The 19095-nt window shown below is 42.5% G+C and overlaps 1 protein-coding gene across 6 annotated transcripts in view; it reads right to left on the minus strand.

Moving 5' to 3' along the window:
- The window catches only part of ELMO1 (engulfment and cell motility 1), a 311155-nt gene that overhangs the window by 75240 nt on the left and 216820 nt on the right, over positions 1–19095 (minus strand). The window contains exon 1 of one of the 6 annotated variants that reach the window (XM_037385190.1): positions 9212–9421. The exons of the other annotated variants lie outside the window; for them this stretch is intronic. The gene's annotated coding sequence lies outside the window, so the exon portion shown is untranslated. Of the gene's footprint in view, positions 1–9211; positions 9422–19095 lie in introns of those variants that run through there. 6 annotated transcript variants of the gene reach the window in all.

Raw genomic sequence — 19095 nt, forward strand, 5'->3', positions numbered from 1 at the left:
TATATATTAATCTAGCTACTTTTTTGGAAGATTTCTTTTAAGTCTGCCTAGAATCACAGGAAAAATAAAAATAACCTGGCAGTACAGAGATCTGCATGTTCTGCAGAAATTTCCATTTTCAGTGATAAGCCTGTGAATTGTCTTAGTAAGAAGTCTTCTAGGACTACAGGGCAAACCAAAAGGTGGAGCATTCCTAGATTATTTATAATTAATTATATATACACACAGAGCAAACCAATTTTCTTCTTGCATCAGCAATGCCAAGCACCCTGGTTATTTCCTCTTATTATATAAACCTTGATTTTTCCAGTAATTTCTAATTGGGTCCATGCATATGAGTGCCGTATTAAAAACCTCTCCTGTCCCTACGACCAAGGGACTCAGCTTTCCTAAGAAATCTCATAAACTTTTCAAAGTAGCCCCAGTCGTTTGGGCAGTACACTGTCATATTGGGGTAATACCACGGAAATCCATACAATAGCTCCTGTGATTAGTTCTACTTAGCACAACAGAGAACTGCAGAATTTGTTATCAAGCAACCTGTTCTTAGACATAAATTAAATGCACTTTGGTTAATTATCTCCTCCCTTTCTCACATACACAGAGGAACGCTGAAGAAACAGAAAACTAAACTAAAAACTGTAACTAAGACTTTTTGTTATTAATATATACAATAATGTAGCAGCCTCCTTTCCGGCTATTATTTCAAGACTTGTGCCAGTCTGCTGCAGAGTTCAAATGCATGTAAAATGTTCCAGCCAGAATTAAAGAGCTAAGCGTTCACAGCAGGGCTTGATTATCAACCTATCATGATCTAAAACGCACACGTCTACTTCTGCTGAGTCAATGTGGGTTTAAAAATAGTGGGTTAATTTTTTTAAAAAGATTCCTTACGTCTTTAAGGCTGTTAGGGTTAGCATGGTCTATTTATAGGCATCAATGAAAAGGAGGAAGTCTTACTCTGCTCTCCTACTGTTCGCTGCCGGTCAGAGGAGCTTGCAGGTTTTCAGCAAAATCTCTGCCATCTCTTGACAAAACTGGAATTATCAACAGGGGACAATTGTATGGCAGCAAGATAAATCAGGGCTATTACAGAATGACTTGGAACGATGAAACAATTTGATTGACTGTGCTGCTGGACTGTAGCAGCCAACTTGGCTACAAGTACTTTCTTTCTCTTCCATTCTCCCTGCATCCTGAGAGCAAAGGCAGTAACAAGCTGTTATCCATGGTGGAACAAACATTCTTTTTATTTATCAGTAATCAAAATTGTTGCTTGTTTTGCAACTGACTCACACAGAGCAATTTGACATCTTTCATTTTCTTTAGGAGGAGGTGCATTTTGACTGACTTCATGGTACAATTTGACTGCTTCACTCCAGAAGGGGGACAACCCCTTGATCCTGGGGACCGGCCTGGAACTGATGGGAGTTTTAGCACTTCTTTAGCCTAGGTTTTGCCTTCTGCACTGGGGTTCCTTTTAAACAGCTCCTACATTTGCACCCTGAGCACAATGTCCATATCAACATCAAATACCACTGAGGTGACTGAAGTTGCAAAGCGGGACTGCTGTGCTCTGCACCAAAGCTCCAACACAACCTACTGCATTCACCTTTCATAGGTGCTCTGTGGCATCAGCCACAGACAGATGCTCCAAACGGGCTGTGGCATCAGAAATGCGCAATACCCTTATTAGGCTAGAAGGTTTGCCAGCACCAATGATGCAGAGGCGATGATGAGGACACCAGATCAAGGGCATGATCCCAAAGGATCTGGATTCAGGCCCAGGTGTCTGCCTGTGCAGGAAATCATGATGAAATGTGCACATTTCTTTACAATCACAAGAATTACACACTGTGATTATCTTTTCTCAGCCCACTATTGCAAACTGCAACAACCTCTCGGATTTTGGTGCAATAAAGCCTTTAAATCATAACTCATGCAAACTTCTGCAACAAGCAGCAACTGAGCTCTGTTTTTTAAGTTTAAAATCATATAAATAGCTGTGGGGCTTTCCTATACTTTTCACATTATGAATCTGTCATGCATCTCTGACTGAAAAAAAACCAGGTCTCATTCAATACAACTACCAATACCCAAAAACAGAAGAATCAGAAAGGTGACTCTTTCCTTCTTGGTTGAAATCTGACAGCAAAGTGCTTTATAATCCAAAAGACCTGACACACATCCAGCAATTGTTTGTTTTACCAAATCAATGATAAACTCTAATGCTCAAATCTGTATGCCTGAAACACCTGAGATTTACTCTACCAAAGAAAGTTTGGGTTAGAAGTTTCTAGTTTTCACCTGAAATAGAACAAAATTCAAAGCTTTGAAATTTGCTGAGCAAGGACCTTCAGCAGTGAAAACTGTTGTGGGGATCAGTGCAAAGTTCAGTCTGGAGCAGAAGCTCATGACTTTCAAAGGATGGGAATCCTGCATACAGAGGCGGGCTGATACACAATTTCATGCATGAACAAGCACAACTTAAAATTTTGAGATCCACTTGTACCTTTTCTGTACCATTAGAAATGAGTATAATTCCACTTGCAAATTGAAAACGGGACTTAAGACATTCTAAGTATAATCCCAAAACATTGTGTTGATGTTTGAGACAGGCTTGACAATTTGAACAGGGGATTTTAAAGGGTAGGTTGAGAAGCGAGAACAAAGGAATTTATTTGTGAAACAACTGTGACTTTCTACTTTTCTATTAAATATTTAACTAGATTTTAATAGCATTTAAAGGCAGAAAAATTCAAGACCAACTATTAACATATAAATATAACCCAACTTCTCACTGCAGTTACAAAGCATCAGAGGTATTTCTAACTCAAGCCTTTACTGATTTACTCTATGCACCAAAGCAGCTAGTGGTGTAGAGGTGTGAGGTTTCATGGACATCATGTACCTCTTTGCAGCTGTAGCCGTTTCAAAGCATGACCCTGAGAGCCTGAACAGACAATAAAGAGTCTCACATCAGGGAGGCTCCCCCTTCTGAAAGCTGAGCAGAGCTTCTGGCAGCCAAATGGCTTAATTCCACCCTACAAAAGGTGAGTATGGGGAGAGGGAAAGGTCCCTTGTGAAGGCACACAGGGAGCCAGGAAAGGAGACTGGTTGATCTGTGGTCCTTCCCTTCCCTGTGGCTAGTGCCACAGGTGCATTTTAACCTCTTGAGTTGAATACAGGGACTGTGAGTTAGTTTTCTTGCAAAATACGGTTCTTCCAGCCACAACGTTTCTCAGCATCATGCTGAATTATCAGATACAAAGTGGATAACCTTGTGGCAGCGAAGAAAACTGGGACATTCTTACCTTGAAGGGGGTTCAGGGCAGTAGCTCCAGCACGTTCTGGCACAGCCCAACCAGCTGAAAGCGAAGGGCTTTGCTGTGGTTTGCTGGGCTGAGGCAAGGGCACAACTTAGCAAAATGCACCCCCTGACTCAGCTGCTGCGCCTCAGGCCCGTGAGCGACCTACCTGGAAAGCAGGTGGGCTCTGCGATGCCACTGCGCTGCTTTCACACAGCACAGCACGAAACACAAGCAGATGAACAGAGCTGCAATTCTCCCTCCACAGACACTTACTGGGACAGTCACGGCAGTCCTTCAGGAAGCATTCACTGGAGGTGGGATAAATCTATGATAACTTGCACCTTTGCCAGAGAGGGGCAGAAACTGGGAAAGACACACAACGTCGTAAGGGGCTCCAAAGGCAGCATAAAACCCGCTGTGTTTTGCAGTGGCTTCTGTTAGGCACCAGGCAGAAAACCCAGTCTAAAGTTAGAGCCTTATTAACTTTCCTGGTGAAGCGCTTGCAGAGCTGTATTTGTAGGGAACGAGAAAATCTATTTTTGTTTATGTTTTCAAGTCTGTTTAATTACCTTGGTGAGGCTAACAAATAAACGTTCCGTTGCTTCTGAACAGAAGAGCTGCAGCTAATCCTGAAACTCTTCCCTTCGTTTCCAAGGTCCGTGGGTGCGCGTCTTTTATAAATGTGAACTCATTCAAATATTTTCACGATTTCCCCCACTTTTTTTTTTTTTTTATATCCATTTTGTTCTCACAGGTGTCAGCATACAGTGACAGCTTTGATCTTACTGGAGATAACCATATGTGGGTAGATTCTTTTTCTTGAAATGCAGACTGGGAGTGGATCCAGAGGTCAAGCCAGAAGGTTACATATATTTGAAAACAAGAAAATCCCTTTGTGTGGCTTCTAATATGCCTCTGGATGTGACTCTTGAAATACCTAGCTGTGAAAGCTGCTCTCTGTATCACGACAACCCAAGTCTTAAGAAAATTGAAGTTCAAAGAGAAGGGAAGACTAAGAGAGTTTGGTTTGTAGTTATGGTACAAGCACTTTCTTTACCACATCAAAAGCGCTGATAAAAGCAGTCCACCAATTCAGGATAAGAGTATATTATTTGATGTATTAATTTGACAGTGTGCTAGCATCAATACAAAGATCTCCTTGTCACCCCATTACAAGATTGATTTTGTGCATTACAGAGGAGTTTAACACACCCAAACTACAGCTAATCAAAGTTCTATTTTATACAAAGGTCATATGTGTCCTCTGATGTCTGACTTTCACATGATTTTTTGAAACCACTAAAATCTTGAGTAGTGAAACCTGCCAGAATTTGCGGGAAGTCCACAAAAAAAGGGATTTATGCCCCGCAGACTTTTCAAAACACTGCAGATTTATTGCAATACGTATAGGTTCTGCAAGTTACTGATACCAAGGGTGCATAACTCAATTCATATTTTCATTTTCAGAGTGAATGTCATGACCCTTACTGTACTGGAACTTTATTTGGGTGAGGTATGTACACAGATGATGCTATGCTGGGAAGAGTACGCATGCAAGACAAAACACTGTCCGGTTACATGGCCTCTGATTCTTGATAAAGAACTTAAAATTGAGTCTCCCTGATACAAAGCAAATCTTTCTTTCCATTGTGCTTCTCCTCACAGTGGCATGTCCCTATGAGGTTTTGTAGTTCCTAACGATGGGGTGGGGTGGGGGAGGGAACACTACTTCTTCTTAATTGGGGGGAAAAACATCTGAAGTGAATGAACACAGGGTAGAGCAGAAGGAACTTTGCTCCACTAGAGGAGGGGAGAATCCAGATGCTCCAAGGGAAATACCAGCAATACCACCTCAAGAGAAAGGGAGTTCAGTAAAAGATTCTGCTTGTGGCCATCACTGTTGCTATTCCCACCTTTCCGAAGAAGCAGCAGGTGGAGCAAGATGCTGATTTATTACAGTATCCTAGTTGTCTTGAAAATGTCAAGTCAAAATGTAGAAAGACATCAATAATTTCTTGCTTTTACCTTTTTGCAATTAAAAACAGCAACAGGCGGTGGTTTGTAGTTGTGGGTTTTTGAAGAGACAAAATAAATGAGCACCATAAAAGTAGCACACTCAGATGGGGGCACACAAGCTTCTAGGGGTCTGCACTGGGCTAAACTCTAATTGCAAATGATAACATACGTGAGGTAGTGACACGCGATTCCTCTTTACGAGACCACTCCTGAACTCCTGCCAAAAATCCCTCTGTACGCCACTTAGAGCTTCAAGACAATGGAAGAATAATGACAGGTCTGTAAAATCTGCTGGAATTGACAGTTCTTATTGTTCTGAAAACTTTCTGTGACGCACAGGAATTTTCAGATTAGCACTGCACAATGTTGAACAAAATGGGTGTCAAGCAAATCAATAGGCTTTTCACAATTCACTCGTCTTTGTTTTACTGCTGTTCCATTTTTATTCTGTGCTTCGTGTTGCTCTGTTGCGTGCCCTTGCCATTTGAAGGTGTGAATGTGCATGTACCGAACAGGGAGCAAGAGCTTTCTGCAACTTGGAATGCTGCTATGTAAGCCAGGTCCTAGCCTGGAGTAACTTTCCCTTAAATACATTTTTTTCCATACATACACAAAAAAGGAACTATTCTCATTTGAGTGGTTAGTCTCATTTGGAGTTATGACTGTAATTCATTTGGATGAAAACATGTCGAGCCACCTAAAGAAGAGTATTCAGTTTGCAGTTTGTGTAAAAAAATACAGCTGAGGCAAAACTGAAGACTGGTGGCTCTAGCATCTGTTTACCTAGGACATGAATAAGCCTTATATTTTTACTGAAACTGAATGAGGGTTGACACCCAGGGAAAGAACGAAATATTCAAATTTAGTATCTCTGGACACATATAAAGCCTCCATTTTGGATTTCTGTTCCACACCTCCAGTATAGACTAACATATGGGAATGAGGCTCTGCAAGCAGACAAAGGATAACCCATGGAAACAAGGCAAAACCTGTAGCATGCTCAGTCCACTCAGGATTTCAACATTACTGTTGCCGAGGCAAACACAGAGGAAAAACAACCTGCTGCCTTTGTAAAAATCTTGCTCTTCCAAGAAGAACGTAAGCATAAGACTGAAGATCGGATCAATGTCTGGTGGCTTCTCGTGTAACTCAGTGGAGGTATGCCAATTTGGTCTGGCACCAAGCGTTTTAGAAGACATACGAGCCCATCGAACCAAGTGTTTTCCAATGCAACCAATTCAAGTTACTCCAAGATAGCATTTTTCAGCTTCTGCATCCTCCCAGCTCCTGCCAGCATGCCACAGCTCTCACTGAAGCCTACTCACTCCTCTGTTGCTGGAACTCTTATAGCCTGGGAATCTGAAATGCCTCTCCCACATAGATCATCCCCAAGCACTAATGACAAGCAACTGTTCCTGCACCATCAGGTCAAAAATATAAAGCAAAGCACGGCTTTGGCGGCAACATGAGTTTTCCTACCTCAGGCACCGCTGTGGTTCAAAGCCCTCAAACAGACTGATCCAATGCACTATCCCAAGCTTAGCAGTTAGAGGCCATCTCTCTCCCTCCTTGTCCCCCTCCTTTTATCTGCTAATGCACGGGGATAGACAAGCAAACAAATCCCTTCAAACAAGGTTATGGGAGATACAGGAACTCTATCAGTCACACAGTATTTGCCTAATGCTAGCGACTAAACTTGAGAGGTTTATGTTGTTTGAACTAAACCCCTGCAGCGCTAACAAGAACTAAAATATCATCTTAAAAGTTGCACTGACCTTAAAAGACAATGTTCTCCTAGGCTTTCACATTATCAGTCAGAAAATAAAGCAGAAGGTAATAGGTATAGAATTAAAAACCCCAAATGGTGCAATGGAGCTTCATTTTGATGCATTGCAAAGGTGTTCAAAATGACTAGCCTGGAGCCAGCCACAAACCATGCTCAGGTGTGCAAAAGTCCAGGCTCTCCCTCAGCTTCTTATGGAGTATCTCAGCCTAGATCAAAACATCCACCTCCAACATGGGGAGTGGGCATATCTCTTTGCCGAGACTGCCATACACGATGGGATTTTCAGCTACATCAGTGGTAAGTAAATACAAATGAACGATACAAGCCCCTGGGGAAGGTGACATAGCAGCTAAATATCTGCTTCATTTCAAAAATTGCATTCTTGGCACTGGTATCACTGCTAAACAAAAATAAGTATTGCAATAAGAGCTAACAGTTATCTCTTTTTTGCACAGATTAGGAAAATTACATTGTTTTTAAGACCAGTGCTATAGGATGCCTGGGGCCATCACTTCAATAAAAGGCAACTCAAATATCCCTGGGAAACATAGGGAAAAGTGACTTACAACTATATCTTCAGAAAAAGCAGTAATTCAGACTTAACGAGGGGTCCACCTGCATTTGTGATACATCATGTTAAAAGCTCAAAAGTACACAGAGGAGCTTAATACAGCCTTCACCAACAGACACTCTTGCTGTACTGATGCACTGAATTCTATGTTCTGTATTTTTCTAATTTATTTTGACCAAACAGTTCTTGAAAACACCGACAATTCTTTTTGACATCAACTCTGAGGTGACACTGACTCCTTTAACTGAAAGGATAAGCTCCACGAACATACCTTCCAGCCACAGCTTGCAAAGCAGTACCTCAAAAGCAAAGCTGACCAGTTAAGCCATATCTTAAAAAAAAGATAAAAATCACACCCTCAGCCTGAGATTTCCAGGCAGCAATATGACTTCCCAGCAGCTCCCAACACTGGGAAAGGAAGTTGTGCATTTAGTTCTAAAATGAACAGAAGACACAAAAACGGATCCCTAAAAAGCAGTCAGCTTCATATGATGTTTGCACCCAGTCTGGCTACTATAAAAATCCTGATACACACGACCATTTCAGGTACGGAATAAAAATACAGGATTTTTTTCTAAATCTTTTCGTTCTTGTTTCTGTCCTTCCTCCTATGCATTTTCACAAACCAGATACGATGACTACAGCCTCTGAGAGGGTTAAGCAGAGAGTCATTCACGAGCTCTGTGCAGCAAAGCTCCCAGTCTAACGGCAAAAACCTGATCAAACATGAACAACGCTGAGCAAAATTCGTGGCTGGTGTAACTCAAGTAACAACCCCAGAGGGCTACTGAGGGACAGATTTGCACACACAACCCCTCCCCCTTCTAAATATATCATTTCTGCTTTACAGAATCAAAAGCAGAGTCCCAACCGGCAAAGGAATCAACTCCTAACTCATGCCCCGCAATGGTGAAAAAGGAAACTCTCCACACTTTTAATGTACTCACCTGTTTCACCAACAAACAGGAAAGCTTTTGAATTACATGTGTTTTTTAAAAGCCTCCTCCAAAGAAGAAACAAACTTAAAAAAAACCAAGAACAACCATAAACGGTAGGAAAAGCAACGATTTCTGTGCTGAACACAGCGACGAATGATGAGCAACTCGTGTTTTCTTGGCTCAGCATCTGAACTAGTGTTTGACAAACCGTTATAATAATGTGGCTGGTGTTGTAACACCGACACCACAAATGCTAGTGACTACATATAGGCACCTCGGACTTTGGTGCCTGTGATTTTCTGCTCTGTGTGGTTTGCTTTTCTTTTCAAACACAGAAGCGTTCTGAAATGCGTCGGAGAATACAGCATCCTTCCACAGACTCATCTTAATTAGGCTAAACAACCACCCAAGGCAACGCAAACAGCTAACTAGTTTGCCCAATGCCTGAACCCATTAGGAAGAACACGGTGTGAAAGAAGCCCAAGCAACCCTCCGCGCTATTTGCAGTTGCTACTATTTGCTTTTGCCATTCCTCGAATGAAAATCCCCAGGCTGAACTAGCAGGGTAAAGTAGCGCGGATTTACTTACAGAGATCCCGTAGCTCCATCGTTCCCGACGACAAATTCGCCTCCCCGCGCGACAGCGGGCGAAAGACTTAACGCCGCTTCCCGCGGCAGGCGCCAGGCGCGGCAGGCGCTCCCTGCCGGAGCTCTGTGCGGAGCGCGGCCCGCAGCGCGGCCATGTGCGCGGCCGCCCGCCGCTCCCCCGCCCTCGCACACCTTCGCCGCTCCCCGCGCCCGGCGCGCGGCGGGGCTTATGCCGCGGCCGCGGCCCCAGGCGGGCTCCCATTGGCCGGCCCGGGCGGCAGCAGCCAATCGCAGCCCGCCCCCCGCGCCGGGAGGCTCCTGCCCGCGCGGCGCGCGCCCTGGGAGACCATCCTCCCCGCGGGGGTGGGGGGGGCGCCGCGCGCCAGCCTCCTGCCGCCGGGCGTAAACGGGAGCGCCCCGGCCCCGGGTTTCCCTCCGGTCGCTGCCGGCTGGTTCCCCCCAGGGCCCGGTGCTGGCCCGGAGGCACCGCCGGTGGGGACCCGGGGGCCGCGGGGGAGCGTGCCGGAGCTCCACAATTACTCGCTCCATCGCCATGGAAACAGCCTGGATGCAGCGGGCTGGATTTGTGTAGCGCATCTGCTGCCAGGCTCGTAATCAACTGCAATCTCATCTTTTTTTTTTTTTTTTTTCCCCTCTGGTGTCGCTGCTTATTTGATTCCGAGTTTGCTTTCCCTTTTCGTACACGCTGGGAAAGTACATGCAGGCAAAGCTGTGCACACGTTGACTTTCTCCCTGTGCATGTGTATGCACACATCTACACCAGCAGTATTCACTCGCATGCGTGCATACACTAAGGAGGTACACTCCCTGTGTACCCAAATAACACACCTTACTCATGTATCAAGCTTGAGTAACAGACCAGCACAAGACAAGACTGCTGCACGGGCTGTCAAAACACTACATTTTGCTTTCCAGTTCCATAAACCGCATCTGTCCAAAACAGGGTCAAAATCCGACCTGACCATTATGAAACTTCCCAAGCAATCTGATGTTTTGCTAATGGGGCTTCCAAAATTGTATCTGGCACCCACAGATGGTGACCTGAGTCTTCAGGCAACTAATTTATGCTGGATGTTCCCCGTTCTGCCCGGGGCCTGATGAAACATGCCATCAGGAAAACTTCCACGCACAAAAGGGTCGTTACCCATGCATATAAATCTCTGTTCTACCCTCTGACAATACGAGAAAGGAGAGATGACGAGGTCCGAAGAGGAAAGGAAGCAATGTCTGAGAGACAGAAAAGATTCATAGGCTAACAAGGAAGTCAGCAAAGGGACTTGGCAGTTGGGGGTAATTTTGGGCTGCCCCTCAGACTTTCTCTGGGACACCTGAAAACAATCTTTCATTCTCTACATGCTTCTGTTACTGAAACTGCAAAATGGGGAGAATACCTAAACACGCATCCATTTATATTATAAAGATTATGAGTCCGGCCAGACTATGAGACGCTGACATTATAATGGTGGTAAGAGAAGAATTTCAGATGAAGAAAAGGAAGATGCGTTCCTTTTTCATCGACACTTACTTTCATTTATTTAAGTAAAAGAACAATAAAAAATGAAGGCCATTCTGAAAAAAAAAACCCCACCAAACCCAGCCAAATTCCCGTATTGCTCTAATAACAGAAATCCACTGCGTTAGCAATTATAAATAATGGTGGTTTAAAATGCATTGGGACAGGGCCTTGCAGATCTCCATGTATCCTTGTTAAATATGTTCTACCTAAGCCTAATCCAGAGTCCAGGAATGCCTTTGAAGCCCATTGGTACTCAAGGACAAGGCCAAGAACAGAGCGTTACACCAGGAGATCTGGCTTTTCAGGACATCTGTCACTGAATTATCATTTTTGACAGAGAAATGACCTTATAAGAGAACTGTATTTTTTAGTGGCTCAGGATGCCGTAAGGATTCACTTCTTGCAATGCTGTACTTCTGGCTGTTCATTTTCCTTTAGAGCAGCACCACCTCCTCCTACTTCCTGCAGCACCGCCGCTACAATCATTACCCTGTGCTTGCAGGCTTTTGTGGTCACTATTTCAGTTCTGAAACATTAAACTGTGGGAAGATGTTCAATGTGCATTTTAGGGGAAGGGGGAGCTAATTAAAAAGCTTAGATTTGCTGACAGGGCTTGCTGGGAAAAAAAAAGAGAAATCTATCCAGTTCCATCTCTCTCCCGCCTCTCCTTCCACCTACATCACGTAGGGGAGAGGGTGGTCTGAGGGTGTGGAGCATACCCCGTCATTTGTGTGTGAGTGATGAAGCAGTTCAGCAGTTCCAACATTCATTTTGCTAGCTGTTATTATCATCTGTTATGGACTGGAAGTGTTGTCAATATGTATAGCTTAAAACAGTGATGCAAACCGTAAATTAATATATAAAATACCATTGGACAATGCAAAACAACTGTCATATTCCTAGTGGATCTCTACACTGATATTTTATTTTTTTTAAGCCAATATTAAATTGGAGAGCTTCCTAATTGAATACATTGTTCCTTTCTGTTGTATGATACACAGAGTTCAAAACTCTCCATTAGGCTGTATTCTGTTAAACAAAGCACTGCTGCAAGCAAACATAATGATTATCAGTGCTGTTTTGAAGTATATGGAGAAACCTTCTCTTAGCCCAGTTTCCAAAACTCTTCATCTGTGTTTCACCCACTGACAGGGAGAAGGCTGCGTCCCAGATTAGGGCAACTATTCAAGAACCCATTTTTAAGATCTTTTCCTGCCACAGGAAAGGGACAGGAGTGACAGAGATGTTTGCTTCTCAGGGCAGCAAGCTGTTAGATTTAACTTTAAGAAACCTCACCCTTTGTCACCTTCTTTTCTTAGTAATGTCCCTTGTAAACTGCATTTCTTTTCCTCCCAAGATTATGGTGTGAGAATAGACAAAGGATTTTGCTGCACTCTAAAGCAGGACAGGGCACAAATACCCAAAAAAGCTTTTAAAGGAGATAAAAAATTCAAGACTAGAAAAATCCAGGCAATTTTAAAGCAACATAATAAATGAGATTTGTGAAAAATCTTCTAAGATAGTGGGATAAAAAGATGTTGCTCAACCAAAAGGATAAAAGATTCCTAGGAAGGCTTCGCACTGAAGCTCCTCCTTGCCAATCTGACAGCAGCTCTCGGCTATGCTGTCAGGGGCTAAGGCCTGTTTGTGTGTGGGAGCTGAGGAACAATCAATGGTGATAAAATGCTTACTCATCCTTCTAGAATGTGGGTTTTACTTTTTTTAGCCTAGATACCTACATGGAGAAGATGGTTAACCTACTAACACTTCCCAAGTCACAGACGTGCTGGTTGGCTCCCAGTGATTCCTCTTCCAGTACCATAAATTACCTGCCAACTCTCAGTAAACTTTCCAGCCCTTTCAAAAGTCCATTTGTAGAAGCAGCTGATTTGCACTGGGAACAGCTAGTCCTATTCATTTATTCCAGGAATACCTACAGATTTCCCTTTCACATCTGTATTCCTGAAGCAGCAATTAGGACCTAGGCTGCAGGCAATCAAGGCCACATTTCACATTTAGTTTGGTTTTCCCCAACCACCAACATCAGAAAACCTTATGCCTCCTTTATCAGGGGCCCCCTACACTTTATTTCAAACAAGCAGGTTTCAGGGGTTTTGCTTTTTTGTTTTTTCTCATATTACTGCATCTGAGACGAGTGTTTGGATAGCCACAGATAAACACAAATTAAAATGAAAATGCTAGACCACAGCATAAAGAGATATCTATCCTTTCCGCCAATTAAGACAGCCTTACTACTAACCACAAAGCTTATCTGACTAGGTATACCAGGTGATTCATAAGCTGCTGAAAACACTGTCAGGAACACAGCTTTGCAGATCAGATTAGACGTGACCTTCAGAGGTGATCTGCCACCATGGCACCCAGGAAGGTCTATATGAGTTACGAAATCACAGAACCTCTCACTCTGCAAAGCATGGACGGATTCAGTTTCCACCATCCAAGCACCAATGTGCATGTTCAATATTCACTACCTTCTCCTGTACTTAGAAAAGTACGGGAAAAGAAAAGAGCACAGGGAGCATTCAAGTCTCTTCCTGAACCACCGGGAAAGTTGCTCCCCTTCTGAGGGTGCATACATACGTTAAAAGCCTTCAAGATCCAGAGGTGCATTAAAGAAAATCTTCACTCATCTTATACAAATAAAATTGGAGCCTTACAGAGATTCATACAACGGTCTTGGACATAGACAACTGCAGTCTGTATGATGACTGTGTACGGGTGTTGAATTTGCAATACTTCTTCATCTTCTCTGACAACTGAAGTTCTTCAGCTAAGCCAAAGACAGCCTACAAACAGTCCTGAAATTGGCTACAGGAACTGATATGAATATTTCTCAGTTTTCCTATTGCTAAATGATTACACGTAGTCTGGGTGGTGAAAGGAGACTTCCTAGTCTAGACAGCACGGCTGTAGGCTCCATTTCCACCTCCAATGTTAACTCCAGGAAGATCTAAAATGCCTCATGTTTAATGCAGAACCAAAATATCCACATCTTAAAAAAACGAAAAACCAAACAAAAATAAGAAAGCCACCACAACCACACATAAGAAACCCGGTGTAAAAAAAGAGGAAGAAAGAGAAATCGGGTTGCTTAGAGGAAGACTATTCTGTCACAGTGAATAGATTTGAAGTCAGACAGATTTTGATACAGAGAGAGAGAGAAAAAAAGGAAAATTATTTCTAACTTTGACACTAGGAACAGCAGAACCCTATCTGACAAACAACCTCAAGTGATGTTTAGGTTTGGAGGCAGTGTCATATACAATCATAGTTAGTTTGTCTTTGTATAGCTATCATATTAAAGAAAAAAACAACCCTAAAATACACAAGCCCCTGCAGCTGTCTGCAACCTTTAAGTCTTGCCGTTTCAAACATACATAGCAGTCATATAGCATGAGAGGGCACTGAAGAATTTCAAATCAATTATAATAAATTCAGACAGTAGACAGAAAATGGTTTCACAGTACACATCATCAACTTCAAGATTCCTTACATTGCACTCTTAAGTACAGACCTGCAAGGGCCACAGAAATCACCTTGTGAGCTGTACAAATTCCAGTACATTCAGCCTATATGAGCACTGCCTGCCAAATCTATCACATATTCAGCGTCCACAGCTGGGGTTAGGATTTCCCTGCTCCCTCCTCTGCCTATTTTGTTCAAACACATAATTTTCTATCAAAAACCTTTTGCAACATGCTGAGAGAACTTTCAGTCATGTTATCTTAATCTTGGTTCTTTCATTCACTCACTTGGTTTGGAGCACACATGGCCAGGACAGAACAATTTCACATCGTTGCAGCATTTTACCTGCAATATTCTACCTTCAGCTACTTCTCCAGCTTGTGCTTTGTGCAGACTGCCAAACAAGCGACACAAGCTAGATTTATCTGCAATCCAAACAGTCTGAGACTTGCCTTTAATGCTTGGTCTCCATAGGAGGGGAACTGAGGAATGTACATTGTACTACTAACACTGTTGAAACAGATTATGCCACATATGTCCTTGGTCTTGCCTGTCTCGCGTGCATGCTCCCCTCCATCTTATTCATTAGTGCATTGCAGTGTTCTGCAAGATGCAGATGAAATGCCTACTTCATCACATGAAATGGCAACAGACTTATTTATCTTACTTTTCTGCTTTTAACAAAATTGAGGAACCATAAGAGGGACAAAATAAAGGAAAAATTAATGTCTCAGGTATCTGAAATCACACTGATGCTGTCATGGCTCACCATTTAAATAATGATGCATGGGGTTTTTTATATGTTAATTACATAAATAGGTACTTAGGAACTACTTAAACAGGAGATTATTTACCCCAAAGACTGTAGAAGCCCATGTGTCAGCACATCTGCTACACGGAAAGATTAAATCTGTTCACACAAAACTCATGCTCTCTCTTGCTAATGGGGATGAGGTTGGTAGTGTGAGACCTGAAGCAGGGGCTTTGGGGTTTATCCAAAAGGTCCTTAAGTCTGGCACAATGGATGATGTTAGCAGACTTCTCTGGATTTCTAAAACCCCTGTATATACTTGCCTAGGCATCTGGAAAAAGAGATGGGATATTTATTCAGGAGAGTTTTCTATGCGTGTGTTTTAATTTCAAAAGTTTTGGCTCTATGTTATTTAAGAGTAACAACCAGACATCCAGCAGCCTTTTGAGGAACTCTGTTAGTGTGATTATGCACCTTTCAGACCAGAACGACAATGCTGGTTGATGATGTTTAGAAAGAGCATACTGAGAACAGCTCAGTTACAGACTTATCTTTGCCTTGGTTCACCTTCCTAGCTGCTGTTGAAGGACCTTCAGGCCATTATTTCAATAGCTGTTGATGAGGGCCTGTCCACCATTTATCACCTTCATTTCACACTACTTTCACACCACAGGGGCTCAGGGAAGGGCAAGTGTCAGAAGGCTCTGGAGGTGCAGGTGGGGATTGCCAAGACTACAAGTTAATGAGAAGAACAGAAAACATGAGTCTAGTTTCCAGGTCCAGCAAGTGCACAACAAACTTTCTTGAGAAGAACAAGCTCTGTCTGCTTCCACCTCACGCAGGCATGAAAGTCAAATCAATGCTTACACGAGCTGAATGAACAGTTAGGGCTGTTTACCACGTAGTTATGTTTTTTGCAAGTACGCTCTAACAGGAGCAATTTATCAAGTGGATACTTAGCTTTAGCTAGAAAGGGCAATACCCTCCAGACCCTCATAAGGCAATTCGGAGCACACAGAATAAGCTACTGACACTCTTATTCTGTGTCAGCCTCTGGCAGTATGCATCTGTTCCCATGGGCTTCAGAGCCTCCCTACTTTAAGCTGGACTTTGCAAACATCCCCTTCTCAAAGACATTAACAGCCACTTTTTCAATCCACGTACATGGAAATGTGCAGCCAAATATACATACCCCAAACACGTGTCGCATGCACAACAGAAGCATGCCCACACGAGCCCATTCACAGCCAAATGCAGTATAAATAACCTTGCTATATAAATAGCCTTGCTTAAATGAAGTCTCTTGCTTAAATAAGGCTGACATAAATACTCTTTCTTTTATACTGCCTGTTGCATCTCCTGTTTAAGTCTGGAAAGTAGCAACCATGTTGGAAGGACTGGAGAAACCCCAGCAAAGCATATTAACACCCCACTCTGAATGTCAACAAATAGGGAGGACGGGTGAGCTCAGCATCCAGATGTAACATCTCACTGGTGAAGATTTTGTGAGAAGGAGAAAGGACAGACAACTTGTGTATGTGTGCGCCTGCTGTCAAGATAGATAAATATTAGTAAGACAGGCAATAAGAAATTGCAAACAATCAGAGGAGATCCTGAAGCAGCAGCCCATGCAAAATAAAAGTTATAAAAATAAACCTTACATTCTCAGTCAGAAAAAAAAAAAAAGTAAAAAAAGTATTAGAAAAGGAAAAGTAACTTTCCGCTCTTTCTCTGCATCTTTGGAAGGATACCAGATGATTGTCCATACTCCTCGCTATGCTCATGTCTATATTCATCAATATGGTTTATGGACATTTTCTGCCTCATCCTTTTCAAAACATTTCAAGAAACTGTTAAGACTGCTTTCTCTGAAGATGGGTAGGAAGGACCGGCTGTCAGAAAGGACTCTCTGAACCTTCCTCCAGCAACCCTACTTCACATTCAGCCCACACACCAGGCCCAGCTCTATCAGTGTTCTGGCTCATTTTGTCAGGGCTGTTGCATCTGCTCAGAACTTCCTTCCCACTAATGAGTCTCTCTCTAATCGATCTTCAGAGTACATATTTCCTCAGTCTCAATCATCCATAAGCTAAAGATGCTGTCAGCATTGCAGCATAGCCATGCCTGCCATCTCAGAGGCAAATCCCACCTTGTACTCACTCTTTCCATTGAACTTTCTGCTCTTTGCACATGGTAGGTGGAATGATTAATTCATCTTCCAAGTGAAGAGACTGATTTATAAAGATCAAGCAAGGCAGGGGCAGCTGCAACAGTGAGTACAAACCCTCAAGTTTCCTTCTTTCATTCCCCAGCCTCTGAAGCACAAACATATGTATAGTGCTAAGCCAGTAGTATTTCTACCTGTTACATTACTACTTTATTCAGGGTTAGACAATTATCATTCCATTATTATTTTCCTTTAAAAACACTTCAGCATTGGTTTTAAAAAAAAAGAAAAAAAAAGACAGAGGTTTAAAAAGATTTCAGTCTTCCTTAATCATGCAGGGATATATTTTCAAAGCAGTATGCCAGGAGTATTCCACGTGACTCCCATTCATGTTAAAATTAGAGTCACCAGAATAAACCCCATATGCTGCTTTGAAAAGGTACTGCAACATGTCCAAGGAAAATTTCTGCAGCTTAATGGTGCTTGCACATTTTTTCTGCCTGCTTTTCTTCCTTTGATTCCTGAATATATTTTTAACAGTCTTTTTTTTTTTTTTTAAATAACATTTTGTACTATTTGGAAAAATAGAAAGCAGTTATTTGCTGGTTATCCTGGTTCCTCTGCAGCCCTTTTATTTTAAACATCAGTTTGATCAGAATAGCTTTGCTTTGTAGCATGCAAAGCTTCCAATATCACTCTTTTTTGATACAGTCACTGTAGACAACCTTTATACTGGAGCCACAGCCCACAGTGAGGTCTGGCTGCATTCCACACCTGAGCTGTTGTCCTGTCCAGTGGCGCTCAGTATCTCTGTTAGCATGAAACGAAATTTTCACATCTGGACAGCGGGGAACTTTCTTCTGGAAAGGCTGAGCCATAGTCTCTCCTTGGCAATAATAGCACCAGTGCTTGTACTGAAGCCAGGCAACATGAATGTACAGGTTTTGACATTCAAGGTCCCAGTCTCACATGCGGATCTCCTGCCCAACACAGAGCATCTGCAACATCTGTGGCAACTGCTGAAGCCCACCCACCCAAAGCCAGCTGCAGTGCTGGGCTTGCTGTGAGCACAGCTTGTCCCTATTTTCCTTGGTAATCACAGTGAACATTGCACATGCGGTGCTCAACATGCACGTACTGATGTATACCAGTTGATTATTAAATTTGTCATTTATGACTATAGTCTTCCTGATCATTTTCAGGGGCAAGGAGGGGAGGAAATTTTAATTTCTGACAGCTCTGGTTCTCTTGTCATTGGTCTCTAATTTTTACTGCTTACTAACACTATGTATGAGAGATTGTGCACAGAAAGGCAGCATGAACACCATATCTTCATTTTTTCCCCTCATCCTTCTCATTACTGTCCCAAATTGCAACACATTTTCATTTCAGCCATTTACATCAAAACTGCAGCAAATGCTGTATCTAAACATTTCATTACTTCAACCTTTAAAGGATGTAAACAAAGGGAAAATATTTTACTTAGAGATGGAAGGTGGTTCCACCATGGGAGAAAAAAATATGCCTCCTTGCTAACAGAATTGTGTATCAGGACATGAGAAAAGAAACCAAGATAGAGTTGTCCTGTCATCAAAGCACAGCAAGTGAGGTGTGGGCTAGGTTCCTCTCTCTACCACTAATTTTACAGGCAACATGCAGTAAGACATCATTTATGTATTCTTGTCATCTAATTAAAAATTACTTAACATCACCTTTCCTTTATCCTTTTTTACCCTTTGTTAGTTCTGTCAATTTAAATGGTGGTCTCCGTTGGTCAGAAACTCATGCTTAAAAGTACTCAAAACTTACCAGGAAGCTGGAGTGACAGCTTGCACATGGAGCCAGAACACAGCTGTAAGCAATGCAGTTTTAGCTAAAGCAGAGGTCTGTGTACAAGACAAGCACTTAAAAAAAAAACAACAAAAAACCCAACACACAAGAAAA

Source organism: Falco rusticolus, chromosome 4, assembly GCF_015220075.1.
Source record: "Falco rusticolus isolate bFalRus1 chromosome 4, bFalRus1.pri, whole genome shotgun sequence".
NCBI lineage: Eukaryota > Metazoa > Chordata > Aves > Falconiformes > Falconidae > Falco > Falco rusticolus.